This window comes from Lepidothrix coronata, unplaced genomic scaffold (genome assembly GCF_001604755.1).
Source record: "Lepidothrix coronata isolate B3197 unplaced genomic scaffold, Lepidothrix_coronata-1.0 Scaffold186, whole genome shotgun sequence".
Classification (NCBI taxonomy): domain Eukaryota; kingdom Metazoa; phylum Chordata; class Aves; order Passeriformes; family Pipridae; genus Lepidothrix; species Lepidothrix coronata.
This window is the reverse complement of record NW_016690366.1, coordinates 1,190,751-1,200,160: the sequence shown is the minus strand read 5'-3', so window position 1 is coordinate 1,200,160 and position 9,410 is coordinate 1,190,751.

Here is a 9,410-nt window from a genome sequence, read left to right as displayed (position 1 = left end):
CACAGTGTGTAACACAGTGGGACCCTCACTCACACCTAGGGATGTTTCCCTGTTATATTTGCATTATACAACACACCCTCTTGGGACCCGGGAGCTAATGAAAGAGCAAAACCACCTCGTGATGCATTTTTAACCCATTTTGAATTTTACAAATTCCCCGCCTCCTTGGGGTTGGAGGACATGAGGGAGTTCAGACAAGAAAGGGAACCTTTCAGGTTCCCTTCTCTCCCAAAAGACAATTACAATTTAACTTCCTTTTTTATTCTGGATGGCTTCTTCTGCTGGGCATGGTGGTGATTTATATCAGGCATTAGAGCACCCTGCTCAGGAACTTGATAATCTTTCAAAAGCACTTCAGTTCATCAGCTCTATCTGGTGGTCTGTGTGTTTGTCAATGTATTTACATTTATTTATATATCCATATGTCTATCTATATACATAATATACACATGCTGTATACATATTGTATATATTCTATATAATATGTATGCACAAACACACAGGGCACCAGACACATAGTATATCTATATATATATACATACACATATATATATAATATTTATATATATATAATATATTTATATATATATGATATATTTATACATGCATTTTTTCCCAATAATACAATACTTTCGGTGCACAATGAAATAATCATTTCAGTTAATGTGGGCAAATGAGTGGGCAGTGGACAACATCAATAAAATGTATTAAATATTTCACTAAGGCAGAGATCTTTCAGGACAGTGTTTGAGGTGTATCCAGTGGGTTCCACAGAAGCACTCGAGGGTTGTTATGAGGTCGAAATATTTGCTGCAGGATGCAGCTCTAGGGTTCATGTTTGAATGTCAGAAAGATTTATTGATTATAGATTTATATTTTTTCCCTTTTTTTTTTAAAGTTTTTAGTTTCAAGTTTTTTGGGCTGTTGTTGCCAGTCAGTGTCTCATTCCTGTAACAGTCTGACCCTGAAGCACTCATAGCACAGATGAAATGAGGGGGATAACAGCTCTGAATACAGGGACAGACAGGTTTGGTTTTTTGTCATTCCAAAGCCTTCCTTCTCTAGTCGAGGGCGAGAATTTTGGCTTAGCTCTACAAAGCCATTTGGATGCCTTATTCCTATTTAAGTATCTACCATTTATCACACAGGAGCTACATATGTAAATGCCTTCACAAATCTGAGATAGCTTTGCACTCCTCCATCTGTGAAACAAGGGAATCATACTTCTGGTTGATTTTTTATGAGCTTGATTTTCCTGGAAAGGTAATCCTGTAGAGTTAATGCAGTGCTTTGCTAGTTAAACAGAAACAAAGGCAAAAGCAAAAGTTTATCCAAACACCGTTCTCCTGGTCAGCTTCCTCCACCCCCTAACAGGTTTAGCATCACTTGCCCCCAGTGTATCCCAGCCACCCCAGAAAGAGCATATTTTATGGAGGAATCTACTTGGAGTGTGCCACAGGGACACTTGGGAAACGAAGATGGTCCTTTCATGAAAGGAATGAAGTCAGCATTCATTACAGCACGCTGAATTCCCATGTGACCCCTCTCTTAGGGTAAGCTGTACTCCTGAATCCCAATCCTACTTTCAGGAGGATTAACACGGATTAAAAACTGGCAGACTGACAGCGCTCAAAGGCAGCTCAACTTGGGATTCATTAGTGGCACTGTAACTATTCCCAGTGCATCCCCTGCAACTGGGGGCTCACCAGTGGCACATCACTGCTCCCACTGCATCCCTGCTGGAGTGGGCTCAGAACCATTTAATATTTTTACTGATGACAAAATACAAAATCATCATGGTTAGAGTTTTCTAATGGCACAAAGGTGGAAGAAAATGGGTAGCTGGTGCTCAAGACGAGAGGCAGAACACTGGTTTGGGAAGGACTCGGGGAAGTGTGGCAGAATCACCAGAGAAAAATAAAATGTCATAGATTTGCTGGAGGGGAGAGTGAGGGGAGAGCAAGGGGGTTACTTCATGGATGGTTATAAATAACAAAGGACAGGGACAAAACATTATTTGGCTCTTTGCTCTGATGAGCTACATCAGAGCTGGCCCAGCAGAGCCCACGCAAAGGGGTGAGACAAAACCTGCACCCGTGTGGGGACCATCAGTGAGGATCAGCCAATTCTGGCTGTGAATCTGCAGCCCCATGAGGAGGAGGAGGGAATGCTTTCCTAAAGGAAATTAGCTAAGGGAAGTCTAGCCTTGTCCGTGCCTGCATAAGCAGTGGTGATAATACTTCCTTCCACCTTACAAACCTGCCAGACCACAATTCCACGTTTCCCTGGTTAAACCACTCCATACCAATGATGTTGCAATGATAGTGTTGGTGCTGAAGAGCTGGAGCTTGACAGTTTTAAATCGTAGACAAATGGTCACCCAGGTGTTACAGTTTTACTGCTAAAATAAGAATCATCTCTTCCTCTGGATTTTACTGGGAATATTGCCCCTGCCCTGCCCTAACTGGGTTGGGGTCACACAGTTGTCTGCTGCTGTGGTCCTGCAGCTCTGTGACACAGATCACCTGCACCTTGCTAAACCTCATTATTTGTTGTTTCACTTTCCCAGATTCCAATTTCTCTGGATTTGAGTACCAGTTTATAAAGCACTAATGTCTGTTTTCACACGTTTGCCGCAAAAACCGAAAATAATTTTTTGTGTTGCCTCGAACAAGGTGAGGATGTTCTCCATAACTGCAGCTCTTCACAGTCACATAGGCATGTTTTAAAACAGAGCTTAATTTCTAAAGCAAATGCACAAAACCTCAAGTCACCTCAGTCTCCCACAAAAATTCAGGTGCAGAGAGCTTTTATAATGGTAATATATAGGAAAGCTGTCACCTTGTCATCTCAAGAGCCACTTTATAATCCACTCTGACATCGGCTGACAGGAAGTGTCATTTCTTTACTATTATTTGTATATTTTTAGAATAGATTGTCTCTCTGGTCTCTTGGACCAATATACTTAAAATTTTGATCCAGAGTGAGTTTTTACAAATAATAAATGGGCAGATTGTCTGGAAAAAGCTTCAGAGCATCTCAATTCGGAAGAGCCACCCAAGCCATAGCATTTCCCACCTGAGCCACTGCTCTGGCTCTCACGGGCAAAGACTGCTGTCCCTGACACATGCTGTTATTAGATTCTGGTTTTATCTACCTAAAATTGTCCAACTGTAATGTTTGGCTGAAGCTTCTACTCCAGATGAAAATTTGTCGTAATTTTCTTAGCAATTCTTAACCAAATTTTAGTTCCAATGTTAGGATACAGAGAGCAGATTTATTTCATTATTTTCATCCTATTTTTTTACAGATTTTATTCTGTTTTGGGGAGCCAAAGGTGGCACATGAGCAGCTTCATAAAATCACAGACTGGTTTCTGTTGGAAGGAATCTCAGAGACCATCTTGTTCCACCCCCTGCCATGGGCAGGGACACTTTCCACTAGCCCAGGTTGCTCCAAGTCCCATCCAGCCTGGCCTTGGACACTTGCAGGGATGGGGCAGCCACAGCTTCTCTGGGCAACTTGTGCCAGGGCCTCCCCACCCTCACAGGGAAGAATTTCTTCCTAATACCCAGTGTGACACTGCCCACTCCCAGCCTACAGCCATTCCCACTTGTCCTGTCACTCCACGAATACCAAATAAGTCACCCTGATTTCAGAGAAACACCCCTTGGTGGAACTTGACCCATCTCTGGCCAGGCCTGTCCAAAACCACAGTGCCAGGGCAAGGTCTGTGTGGTGAAGTTGGCACACATGCCAAGCCCACGGGTCAAACAAGTCCCAGGGATTTCGATCTGCGTAACTCAGAAGAGGATTGAGCCCATGTGATACCAACGACTGCTTTAGACACTTCTTGCATGAGATGCATATTGGATTTGCTTTTATCCCTTCAAAACAGCAACAGGGAGCAATCTCTAAGGAATACAGCAAAGCATTAGTGTGCTGTTCCTGAGTGATGGCTCCATTACAGACTTATAGGAATTCATTATTATCCTAAGCCTGGTGCTTACTTCAGAAATCAGGGAAGAAGTGCTAGCGTGACACAAATTTGACACAAAATTGATCTCTCAGGCAAAAAAAAAACAAACAAAAAAAACCAGTGGCTACTACAATAGAACTGTAGTGTCAGGCTGTCTCTGGGCAAATAGAAATGGGGGGAAAATCACTGAAAATGGAGAAAATTAACTACAGAGCTATTTGCAAGCCAAGAGCAATGGAAACCTGCTGAGCCTTGGTCTCCAAATGACTCTGGGGGAGTGGGCATCCCCAGGGGCAGCTGCAGCTGCTGGAAGTCACTCCCTGCTCCTGCCTGGCAGGGCACCCCCACATCCAGCTCCTGTGCCCTGCTCCCTGCTTGGAGACTAAGACACAACTTCAGTGACCCCTCCATCTCCTCCTGATGGAAAACCCCTGGGCCACAAACACATTTTCACTACAATTGCTATTCCCAGTTTAAAACCACGTCTCTCTCTGAGAAGATGAAGAGCAGTTTGATACCAAGGCTGGGTTTTTTAATTGATGCAACAATGAAATTCTCTCAGCCCTACAAGTACATTGTGGCTGTCTTTAAGCTCAGCTTGACTTCAGCTCAGTTTGGTCCCCAAAGCTCACTTCCAAGGCCTCTGACAGCCACTGAATTTCATCCTCCTGTGGGCAACCATATACCCATCACACTTTTATTTGAAATTAGTGACAGACCCTGAGGCTACCTCAGTTTCTCATTCTGGGAGTTCTCAAACTTAACTGAAGGGAAGTAATGACTTTTCCTGGCTCAGGTGCCAACTTGAACTAAAAGACTTCTTGCCAACATCTTGTGCCACCTTCCTGTCTTGCACATGCTGTGAGTAGTTTCCCATTCACACCTGGACACAGCAAGGCAGCTCTCTCCAGCCTTTCCTAGTACCCAATGCCCTGGCAAACAAAGCATCATTTGTTTTTTAACTACATCTTTCTTCAAAGTCTTCAGTAGCTTCAGTCTTGGTATCTGCACAGAAGCAGAGTATGATCTCATGCTTAAAGATCAACCAAAGCTATATGGTCAGATCCCCAGCTAATTTAACAGAGCTGTAACTAAATCCATCTATTTGTACCAGCCAAGGAGCTGCCCACTGTCCATTCTAACTAATACAGACTTTTTTTTCATGGTGGATGCTCAGTGCTTTTCATAGTTCTGCATTTTCCTGTGCAGTTTTAAATGGATTGTCACCATGAATCATTTTATTAAGCCATTTTTATTTTAACCTTTTGCCCTTTTCACGTCACGTAATGGATTTGTCACAGTCTCTAAGTGGTGCATTCAAATATAATTGCACAGATGCTCTGCAACATTGTCAATATGCTCACTTAGCAAGGGGCAGTGCCTGAAGGATATGCAAGTACATGTCTAGCATTGACTTCAAAACAGCCTGAACCGATATTGGTTAATATTTCTTCTTCCAGTTGGTTTAAGGGACTGAAAAAGGGAAATATTGCCCACAAGAAAAGTGCTGACACATCACTGTTGTTCAAGACAGTCAAAATGGCACAAGATGATGAAGAGGGGAAATACTCAAATATTCTTTGCCCCAGGCACGAGCTGTCTGGGACAGAAACACAAAAATAGAAATTCCCTGCCCCAGCCCCTGCCCTTGACCCACCTCACGCCCTGTGTGGTCAAAGAAAGGAGCTTCAAGGAGGGGAAGCAAATGTGATCAGAGCTACCCAGCAAGGGATGAGGAAGCAGTCTGGACTCCTTAACCACAGAGAGACACCTCTAGGAGAGTTCTGTACAGCCTCAAGGTCCCAAGGAAGGTTACGGGAGTGCTGCTCACTGCTGGACACAGAAGGTGCCAGTACAACAACCTGAAAATAAAAAGAAATTTTCTAGCCAAGGTGGAGTTCAGCTACAGAATTCTTTGACACAGGACACTCTGGATAATAAAAAAAAGATAAAATTATGCAGTGAAAAAAACCCATCAGCTAAGTTCTAGGACAAAAGTCCTCTAAGGGGTTATCAAAGGCAGGGTGCCACTTCCAGGCTGGGATATCTGTGAGCATCAGGCAGTCACACTAATGTAGTGCACATCCATAGATCCTTCACACCTTGGTCATGCCTGGAAGCAGGTTCCTCACCTGGCTCTGCTGTGTGCTCTGGGCAGGTATAGGAGCTCACCTCCAAGATCTGCCTCCCTCAGCTCCACATCACTGTTGGAGAAGGGAGACTGGCACAAACACAGCCCCAGTGTGCTCCAGCACAGGGATTACTTTGTTCCATCTTTAAAGACGTTTATAATGGACATAAAGATGTTTTCCTCATTTTCACTGCCCTGCCTTATTTAATCTCGCTAAGCAGCTCCAGCATCAAACAAAAAACTCACAGCTTTGCCATCTTCTTCTCTGAAGCAGCTGTGACTGTCAGTGACCAGGCATTCCATGAGCACAGGAAAAAAAAGATCTGGGATTAACATTCCCTCTGCTTCACATCACCTTTAGAAGCAGTTTTACACACAGGTATGTGATTGTGCTCACCTCGTGGGGCTCAGATTTAAGAAAAAATTCTTCCCTGTGAGGGTGGGGAGGCCCTGGCACAGGTTGCCCAGAGAAGCTGTGGCTGCCCCATCCCTGGAAGTGTCCAAGGCCAGGTTGGATGGGGCTTGGAGCAACCTGGGATGGTGGAGGGTGTCCCTGCCCATGGCAGGGGATTGCAACGAGATGATCATAAAGTTTCTTCCAACCCAAAAAATTCTGCGATCCAATGATTTAGCAAAAGCCCTCACTTGCTCACAACAAAGCATTGAAATGGTGGCACTAATTCTCCTAAATCCTCATTCTCTTTTTGAAAAACAGTCAAATGAACCCCGTGTACCCCCTCATAGCCAACACAGAGGCTGGAGAAGGAATAAACCAATCAAGTCCACTGAAATCTAGACATTTTATAAAAGATTAAGGTGAAATCAGTCCCATTTGCCTTTATCAAAACCTGGCCCAGATTCCCTGGTGCTGATGGTTCCCAGCAGGCACAGCAGGTAAGGACCATCCATCTCACTGTTTTCCTGTTTCTCAGCAGATTTGTCCCTGCCCAAGCCCTGACGGACCCTGTGCACAATACACCTGATCCTTTAGATACCCATGAGCAATCTGGGGCCACAGGTACTAAAAGGTCACACATCATTTAGCAAAAACACAACTTCTGCACTGACAGTGATTGGTTTCATTTCCTGCAGTCTCAGTGCAGGAAATTGTCCAAGCTGGGTCTTGTCCAAGCTCCAAAGATCACAGTGGGCTATGGAGAGCTCAGATATCGCTTGCGCAGTACCAAAGGCTTCTTCAGTACCAAAGGCTCAAATGTAGGTGGAGAAGAGAGATTCCAACTGGATCCAGCTCATTTCTGGAATGCTATGACTCTCTTGAGCTGTAATTGTGTTACTCCTCACCCTGATCACTGCACTGCTCATCATGAGCAGAATTAGCCACCTGCCAACATGCATCCCACGTCTAGGGAAGGGAAAAAATAACTGGAGCTTGGCCCCATCTGCCTGCCCTGGCACTGCCTTTTACCCTTGCTCCTTTTTTGTGTTTTTGCCTTTGCCAGGTCGTCTTTCTACCAGTGTAATCAGCACATTTTAGCAGAATAGGAAAATTAATAAAAAAGCACTGAGACAGAATTGTGTGGGAATGGGAATAAGTAGAGCTAATTGATTTGTTAATGAAAGCTTCCTGAAAGAAAGCCAGGGTTGTTTGAACCCTTAATCTGTGATTCTCAATTAAAAAAAAAAAAGAAGAAAAAGATAAAAAACGGCAGACATCACTTTAACTAATTGCAGAAAAGGGATGATAGGCATGTTGGGGAGAGACAGCAGCTCCTGGATAAGCAGTTGGCCAAAGGAAAGCCTCACCCAACCGCTGACCAGAGGGACCGAGCAAGCTCTCACAGACTCCAGAGGTTTAGCTCCCAGGCACGGCAGTATTTTGGGATCCTGCAGTGCCTGAGAGCTCAGAGCACCACAGCTTGGCTGAATTCTGCACCAGCCACGCTGAGAGCAGGTATGATGTGGCTGTGAGGCAGGCAGGGTCTGGTGCCTTGGTGTGTTTTACTTCACAGTTGCAACCAGCAAAGTGGAGATGGTTTGTTGGTGTAGCTCCACAGGCCACATCCCTCATGCACAGAGAAGGTTCTTGGCTTATTGCATGGGTTTGGCACCACTTCTGAAACGTGCTGATGTCAGGACATCCCAGCTATAGCTACTGCACTTTTAATCCCAACTTCATTAAAATTCAGTCCCATGATTAAAATTCACCATTGCTGCCACAACCGTATTTTTTTATCTGGTCTTATCATGGCCAGCATATAAAATTCAGCTCTATGCAGAGCTAGAAAGGAGCTATTAGTGGCTTAAATCTTATTTATGCACTAATACGAAGGCATAAGTAGGACTAATGGGATGCTTAATCCCTGTGCTAGCCCTCTGCACAGAAGCAAGCTGAGCTCAGAAGAACAGATTTTAGGACAAAGCTTATAACTTTTATGACAAATACTGTCAGTGACTCCTATTTCTTCAGCTTTGGGAGTTCCAACGTCCTTCCAAATGAGAGAAGATGAGGAAAGACAATGAAACTAAGGTCCTGACCCTCCAGCCTGTCTATGTAGGGGAGGTTCTCCAGTCCTCTTATCGACTTTGTGGCCTCCTCTGGACTTGCTCCAACAGTTCCCTGTCTTTTTTATGCTGGGGGCATAAGAAATGTATGCAGGACTCCAGGTGGGGTCTCACAAGAGCAGAGTAGAGGGGGAGAATTCCTCCCTCAACCTGCTGCCCCAGCTCCTTTGGATGCAGCAGAGGATTCTGTTGGTTTCTGGGCTGTGAGTGCTCACTGCTGGCTTGTGGTGAGTTTATCATCACCCATCACCCCCAAGTCCTTCTCTACAGGGCTGTTCTCAGCCACTTCTCCACCCAGTTCCCTGTCCACTGAGTGTTCCATCCATCCAATCCGTGTCCCTCCACTTTAGAGACAAGAAAGTCATGCAGGACAGGCACCTCCCCCAAGGATTTGTATTAATGAAGTCACAGCAAATGAGATACAGGTCTCCTCCTGCATTTCTTGGTGCATTTGGTTGCTAGAACAGCAATGCAAAGCAAGGAAGCCTCATAAGAAATAGGGTTTGCCTGCTAGCAGGTGACTGGAGTGGTTCATTATCCCTGGAAGTGTTCAAGGCTGGGCTGGATGGGGCTCTGAGCAACCTGGTCTAGTGGAAGGTGCCCCTGCCTATGGCAGCGGGTTGGAACAAGATGCATTGTAAGTCCCTTTCAATCCAAGTCATTCCATGATTCTATGATTCCTAAGATTAAAAGAAATAAAAAAATAAAACAAAAACAAAAGAAGACATAAAAGGTTTTTGGAAAGTATGGTTTGTCATTTGGATATTTTCAGAGGGA